Raw genomic sequence first — 8,596 nt, forward strand, 5'->3', positions numbered from 1 at the left:
CATCACCATATTGCCATGCCATGCATTGGGTTGCATTTGATTGCTCTGTTATTTATCTGTTTCCCCGCGTTTGCTTCTTTTCCGGTAGACCCCGATACCACAATAGTACCCGAGTACCACTACGACCACTTCCGAGGATCCCTTTCCGTCTGCGGAGCAACCAGGCAAGCAACCCCCCTTGATCATTCATATATTTCCCAAGTCATTCTCTCTTATGCTTGCATTGGATTTTGCTATCTGTTGTTACCCCATTAGCTCCTATTCTGATGCATAGCCTGTTTTGATAACCTGCTATTGTTACCTTACCAGTTATCCTATGTGCTTAGTATAGTTCTGTTAGAGTCCCACCGGTGGCCCTACACCCTTGTCCATGTTGCCATGCTTTGTTGTCAGGGTTGATTATACCAGATGATTGATGCAACGAGACCTGAGACCCCCTTTGGCCATGCAACTGTATGACTCTTCAGAGGCACAACAAGTGTGATCCTATCGAGGGTGATTCCTCATATATCACTCTCGCTGTTGGCCTTGTAGTACAGCACATCAAGTGTGACTTATCTGAGGGTGATTCCTCGTGCTTCACTCTCGATGATGACTTGGCGTGCAATGTATCAACCGTGGATTCATCGAGGGTGATGCGGTATGGATCTGAGTTATTACATTCCCCCTTTATTAAGACGGGTCGGCTCCAATAGCACCCGTGAGATGTTTGAATGGAAGTCGGGTCGGCCCCAAGGGTGCCTGCTGCTACTTGTAAACTGCGTTGCATTTTTATCCCCGAAGAGGAGAGGATAATGCAGCACAGTAGAGTAAGTATTTCTCTCAGTTAGAAAACCAAAGTTATCAATCCAGTAGGAGAACCTAGCAACACCACGTAAATAGCACCTACACACAAAACGCAAACCCTCGCACCCAACGCAAACGAGAGGTTGTCAATCTCTCGCCGGTCAAGTAACAAGATTAAATGGTATATGACAGATTGATAAATAAATAAAAGATAAAAAAGTGCAGCAAGTATATTTGGTATTTTTGTACAAGTAAACAAGATAGATCTTATGGTAAAAGTAGACCCGGGGCCGTAGAGTTCACTAGTGGCATCTCTCTCAAGAAAATAGCATACAGTGGGTAAACAAATTATTGTTTGGCAATTGATAGAAAAGCAAATAATTATGACGCTATCCAAGGCCATGATCATGATATAGGTATCACATCCAAATCAAGTAGACCAACTCCTGCCTGCATCTACTATTATTACTTCACACATCGGCCGCTATCCAGCATGTATCTAGTGTATTAAGTCCAAAAGAACGAACTAATGCATAAAGAACGAAAACGGGGCACCGCACCCAGGTAACAACTTAGCGTTCTCGAGCCTAGCAAGAGGAGCAGGCCAAACTACGCTACTGAAGCAGTTTAAAGTAGAGCCATAACATGACCAGTCATCAACAGTTGGTTTACAGAGAAAGAAACTAGCCTATTACATCGCCAGCCCTTCTCATCCTGAGTGAGGTTGCAGCGCAAATCCAACCAGCTCCTTGTTCACGCCAGCCTTGTTTCTCCCCACCACACGATACGTAGCAGCTCGCCTCTTCGCCGGTCCAGCCGCCGGAGACAGCGCCGCAATAGCACTGACTGGTCCCTCGCGCACAGAATCTTCCACTGATGTAACATGGCACAAGCTCTCCCCAATATCACCCGAGTACTTATCCACGTCACGCCCTGAAAACAAAGATCGTTACGCGTGGTACATATGCTCCAAACGACAGCAACACGAGCAAAATTAACAATGTTTTTTATTGTTAGCACCCCACAGATCAGATAACGCCCGCATATGTCGTTGATAGGTAAACTCAAATGATTGTGCTATATCCAACCAAACTTCTTTTGCAACCACACAATCAAAAAACAGATGATGCACCGATTCACTTTCACAGCAGAAAAGGCATGTCCTGTCATTCACATGGTGTTTTTTATCCAAGTTATCCCCAGTTAAGATCTTGTTATGGAAAGCTAGCCAAAGAAACACTAGGTATTTATGTGGGACCAAGATCTTCAAAAGTTTTTCCACAGTGGGGTACAAACCCCACCCCAGTTACTCATGTTATAAAACGATTTTACGGTGTAAACCCCGGATACCTTCAGCATCCAAATAGGCTGACCGTCCTCCTCATTTGGTACATTGGACCTAATAGTTTGGAGCAGATCCTGCCATATGGTAATGACTCTATCATCCACGCATCTAGTAAAGGAGAGTTTAAGGGTTTCTCCATCCCAGACCTGCGCAACACTACATTCTTGCTGTTGGCAAATGGTGTATATCTCTGGGTTTTTAGAGAAGAATCTCCAACCCAAATGTCATGTCAAAAGCTGATCCTACGCCCATTTCCCATTTTCCATCTAGAAGGGTCTAGCCCCAGCCAGCGCCCAGGTGACCCCTTTCAAGAAGGGGATCCCACCTCAGGCTTCGCCCATAGCAGATTAGGCTTATCCGTCCTGTACTTGTGGTCAAGTAGTTTCTGCCAGTCTTTGTTGTCACTCGGGAAATATAGTTTAGACCACGAGGCAAGCAGAACCACCAAAAGATTTCTTTTGGGAGATGAGCCCCCAATTGGCCAGATTCCCCCCCCCCCCCCCCCCCCCCCAAAAAAAGTGTGCCATTTGAGATGTAATAGCCTTAATGGCCCATTTAGGCTTCGCCCATAGTAGATTAGGCTTATCCGTCCTGTACTTGTGGTCAAGTAGTTTCTGCCAGTCTTTGTTGTCACTCAGGAAATATCGTTTGGACCACGAGGCCAGCAAAACCACCAAAAGATTTGTTTTGGGAGATGAGCCCCCAATTGACCAGATGGTATTTGTGATTTTCTCCCAGATTCCCCCCAAAAAGTGTGCCATTTGAGATGTAATAGCTTAATGGCCCATTTAGGGAATTTTATAACAGACATCAAATACATGGGCATGCTGGCTATGCAAGTCTGTAGGAGAATTAGCTTAGCCTCATTACTAAGTAGTCTCCCGCGCCACCCACAGATTCTTTTCATAATTTTGTCGATAATGGGTTGGAGGTCTTCCCTCCTCAACCTCGAATAATCCAGTGGTACCCCAGATATTTGAGGGGAAGAGTCCCAGTTTTACAAAGAAAATCTGAGATAGAACTTTAGCAGTTGCCTCATCTAAATTTATAGGCACCAACTCGCATTTGTTATAGTTAATTCGTAGCCCAGATAGGTTTTCAAAACAAGCCAGCAGCCACTTAAGGTTTTTAGCTTTATTCGTATCTGAGTCTAGAAACAAAATTGTGTCATCAGCATACTGCAGACTAACAAAGCTGTCAGGGATGATGTTGGGAACAATCCTAGAGACAATCTCCCCCCTAACTTCTTTAGCTAACATTTGGGAAAAGACATGCGCAACTAAATTGAACAGAATGGAAGAACTAGGGTCTCCTTGTTTCAAGCCTTTGCCACCCACAAAGTAGGGGCCCATCGTATCATTGATTTTGACAAAAAAGGAACTGTTTTGGAGAATAGATAGAATCCACCCTATCCATTTAGAGCCAAAACCTCTCGAAGTTAACATCTCTACTAGAAAATCCCAGCTAACCGTATCATACGCTTTTTCATAATCCAACTTGAGGACAACCCAAGGCTTCCCAGCTCCCGAGCGGTTTCTACCGGGAGAAATCCCGTAACCGCCTTGCCGCCGTTTTGGCTCACCGGCCAGAGCCGCGTCACCCGCTCCTGTGGGCCCGCCGTTGTCTCTATCGCTGGTAGCCACGGCGGAGGGAGCTGCTGCCTCCTGGGCCGGAGGGAGTGGCCCAGCTGCCGGTTTCCTCGCCGCGCGCGTGCCATAGGGCGTCGCTGCGGAGGGCCGACCAAGGGCCGTTGCCTCGGGCGCCATTGATCTGCGCGGATGTGAGTTGTGGGACGCATCTTTTGCCGCCGGTCTCGGTCTTCCGCGCCGCGTGGCGGTTGGAGGCCGTCCTCACGGGAGCCGAGGTTCCGTCTGTGGCGGGCATAGTGGGAGGGCGTCCCGTGGCCAAGCACAACACCGGGGTCGATGGCCGCGGCGCGCCGGGAGGAGCACCGTTGGGCCAAAGGCTGCCGCGTGCTCCGTGCTGGGAGCCACGTACGTCACTGGTGTTGAGTATATGTTTTATGTGCATATTATGTATTGGGTTCTCGTCATAGTTCCTTGTATAGTTGAGGTCCGTGGCCTATCTTTGTACATTATATATACGTGGCTATGCACGAAGAGCAATGCGTCGTGCAATTCCCACAACATACATGGTACGTATTAGTTTTCGGGTTCTAACCCTAGCTTCCACCGCCGCCGTGCGAATCCCACGCGCCGCCGCCGCCGCCGCGCGACTCCCTCGCACCGCCGCCGCCGCGCATCTCCTCCGCGACCCCGCCGCCGCTGCTGCCGGCGCGCCAACCACGCCAGCCGCCGCTACCCTCTATCCCTCCTGCGCTACAGCCGCGGCTAGCTTGCTAGCTAATTGATCCTTTCTGTGTACGCCGGCCAATGGATTAATACGTAGCTAGCTAGCTTACTATCTGTTGTGATCAACTCCGACGGAAACAGCCGCGCGCTTTATCACAGCCCTGCTCGCTAGCCCCGCTCGCCAACCCCGCGCGCTTCGCCAAGCCCCGCTCGCCCGCATCCACAACCCGCTGCTGTCGTGCGCTTCATCGCCAGGCCGCCGCGTATAGCCAATGCTGCCTCTAGTGCCCGCCACTGCTGGATCGCTACACGCTACTGGATCGCTAGCGCTGATTCTAATCGCTACACATGCCCTTTTGGCTTCTCCACCGCTGCTCTCCCTGGCCTGCGCCTCCATGGCTGCCACTGCCCAGGTGTCCGCCGCGTGTAAGACAATAGGCTTTGGGGGGAACCGGCACAACCCTCTAGGGGTGGCCTATCACATATATATATAATGAGGTGGTATACAACGTTACAATATACACATGTAAATACAGTCTAACACCCTCCCTCAATCTTAGCCACTTTCTAATGAATCTAGAAGGGTAAGATTGCGCCTGCAAGTCTCAAACTGTGGCAAAGGCAATGGCTTGGTGAAGATGTCAGCAAGTTGATCCTTGGAAGAAATAAACTTGATCTGTAGTTGCTTCTGAGAGACACGTTCACGCACAAAATGATAGTCAACTTCAATGTGTTTCGTTCGGGCATGGAATACCGGATTTGCAGAAAGGTATGTAGCACCGATGTTATCACACCAAAGAACAGGAGGCTGTGATTGGGGTATACTTAACTCCTGAAGTAAGGACTGTACCCAGATAATCTCTGATGTGGCATTGGCCACAGCCTTATACTCAGCCTCAGTACTGCTACGCGAGACAGTAGCCTGTTTCCGAGCACTCCAGGCAATCAGGTTAGAGCCAAAGAAGACAGCATAACCCCCTGTGGATCGCCTGTCATCCGGATTGCCAGCCCAGTCTGCATCAGAATATGCTGAAAGACAACCAGAGTCAGACGGCCGAATATGCAAACCATGAGCCACCGTGAAACGAATATAGCGCAAAATCCGCTTAACAGCAGACCAATGAGTGTCACGGGGTGACTGCAGATACTGGCAGACTCGGTTAACAGCATAGGAAATGTCTGGTCGCGTGATCGTCAAGTACTGGAGCCCACCAACAATACTCCGGTACTCGGTCGCATCAGAAGAAGAAAGAAGCACACCATCAACAACATTGAGCTTATCAGTGGTAGACATGGGTGTAGTCGTCGGTTTGCACTTAAGCATCCCAGCTCGCTGCAACAAATCCAGAGAGTACTTCTTCTGCGTCATAACAAGGCCAGCAGCACGAGAAGTAACCTCCACACCAAGAAAGTAATGAAGTTTCCCAAGGTCCTTGACCGCAAAATCAGCACCAAGTGAGCGAACAAGCGCAGTAGCAGCCGACTGAGAGGAGCTGACCAAAATGATATCATCTACATAGACCAACAAGTACATAGTAACCTCAGGCCTTTGAAGAAGAAACAATGAGGAGTCAGCAGTTGATGATGCAAAACCATGAGCACGAAGAGCCATTGCAAGACGAGCATGCCAAGCACGAGGAGCCTGCTTCAGACCATAAATTGCCTTGGACAGACGACAGAGATGATCAGGGCGATCCGGATCAGAGAAACCCGGAGGCTGGCGCATGTAAACCTCCTCCGCCAAGACACCATGAAGAAAAGCATTTTGAACATCAAGCTGACGAAGAAACCAACCTCGAGTAACAGCCAGAGAGAGAAGAAGTCTGATGGTAGTAGGCTTGACCACTGGACTGAAGGTGTCTTCATAGTCAAGTCCAAAACGCTGTCGAAAACCACGAGCAACCAGACGAGCCTTATAGCGCTCAATGGACCCATCAGAATGCTTCTTCACTTTGAAAACCCATTTGGAATCAATGACATTTACCCGTGATTGTGGAGGAACAAGAGTCCATGTCTGATTGCGAAGAAGCGCTTGATACTCCTGCTCCATGGCCTCTCTCCAATGAGGAATGCGCATAGCAGCTTGATACGTGCGTGGCTCAGAGGATGGATCTGCGAGAGCAGCAGACATGCACGCCGCTAACCAAGCAACTGTGCCATCGTGACATTGCTTAGGCTGAAAAATGCCACTCCGACTGCGCGTATGTGGACGTAGAGCAGCAGCAGGAGCCGGCGGAGGCGAAGGTGACGGAGACGTGACGGTCGCCGGAGATGCAGGAATCACCTCAGGCGAGCTCGGGACAGACGACTCCGGGCTGCATGGCGAAGACTGGCCCGACGACAGGGGCTCAGAGGCCATGGGCGAACCGAGGGTGGGCGAGGCCAGCTCCGGTGACACCGGCCCAGACGGCCTTGGCGAGGCGAGAGCAGGCGAGGCCGACCCTGGTGAGAAGGGCCCAGACACCCTGGGCGAGGTAGGGGCGGGCGAGGCCAGGCCTGGTGATGACTGCCCCGATGCCCTGGGCGAGACGGGGACCGAGGAGGCCGGCCCAGTCGGCGGGGTTGCAGGGCGCGATGATGGCGAAGGCATCCCATAAGCCAGAGGCGACCGGGCCAGGACGTCGATCGGCCGTGCATGAGCACGGAAACCGAGGCCATGCAGGGGCGCCATGTGCTCCTCATGCACAACAGAAGGTGCCGAGGATGAAGGCGATGTCGACGAAGAGGAAGATGGCGCTTCCAGAATCTCCAAACGAGCCCCACGACCAGTGCCTGCACCATGGTTAGGCAACAATAGAGGAGAATATGCAACATCATCAAATTGGTCAGAAGCAATAGAGGATGAATGCATGACAGGTGGCTCGGTAGTGGACACAGGGAGTTTGGCAAAGGGAAAAACATGCTCATCAAACACAACATCCCGAGAGATGTAGACACGATTAGTGGGAACATGAAGACATTTGTATCCTTTATGAAGAGAGCTATAACCAAGAAAAACACACTTCTTGGAACGAAACTCGAGCTTACGCTTGTTATATGGACGGAGATGGGGCCAGCAAGCACACCCAAACACCTTGAGAAAGGTGTAGTCCGGTTGTTCACTAAGGAGAACTTCAATGGGAGTCTTCATATTCAAAACACGAGTGGGAGTACGATTGATGAGAAAACATGCAGTGGTGAAAGCATCACTCCAAAAACGAAACGGAACAGATGCATGGGCCAAAAGAGTCAGACCAGCTTCAACAATGTGACGATGCTTACGTTCTACTGAACCATTCTGCTGATGTGTATGTGGACATGCTAAACGGTGAGTGATCCCAAGCGACTGAAAGAAGGAGTTGAGGTTGCGATACTCGCCACCCCAGTCCGACTGAACATGAACAATTTTGTGCTTGAGAAGGCGTTCAACATGTTTTTGGAACTGAACAAAAATGTCAAACACATCAGATTTACGTTTGATAAGATAAAGCCAGGTAAAGCGGCTGTAAGCATCAACAAAACTGATATAATAATTATGACCACTAACAGAAGTCTGAGCAGGACCCCATACATCTGAAAACACAAGTTCTAAAGGATGTTTCACCTCACGACTGGACTCCGAAAAAGGAAGTTGATGACTCTTCTCCTGCTGACAAGCATCACACACTGCTACATCTTTATTACTAGACACACTAGGAAGCTCATGACGACGCAAAACATGCCGGACAATAGGTGTGGCCGGGTGACCAAGACGAGCATGCCACTGTGACGGAGATACCCGAACTCCACTAAAGACGCGAGCGACGCCAGGATGCTCCAGACGATAGAGACCTTGGCAGAGCCGCCCACTAAGAAGAATGTCCCTCGTGCCCCGATCCTTAATAAAAAGATCAAAAGGATGAAATTCACAAAGTACATTATTATCACGAGTGAGTTTAGGAACTGAAAGAAGATTACGTGTCACAGATGGAACTCGAAGAACATTGCGAAGTTGAAGACTCCTATTGGCATGTCTAGTGAGAAGTGATGCTTGACCAATATGAGAGATGTGCATACCTGCTCCATTGGCGGTGTGGATCTTGTCGGAGCCATGGTAGGGTTCACGAGTGTGAAGCTTCCCCATCTCACTGGTCAGGTGCTCTGTCGCCCCAGAGTCCATGTACCAGTGGGGATC

Source organism: Triticum aestivum, chromosome 2B (genome assembly GCF_018294505.1).
Source record: "Triticum aestivum cultivar Chinese Spring chromosome 2B, IWGSC CS RefSeq v2.1, whole genome shotgun sequence".
Lineage (NCBI taxonomy): Eukaryota > Viridiplantae > Streptophyta > Magnoliopsida > Poales > Poaceae > Triticum > Triticum aestivum.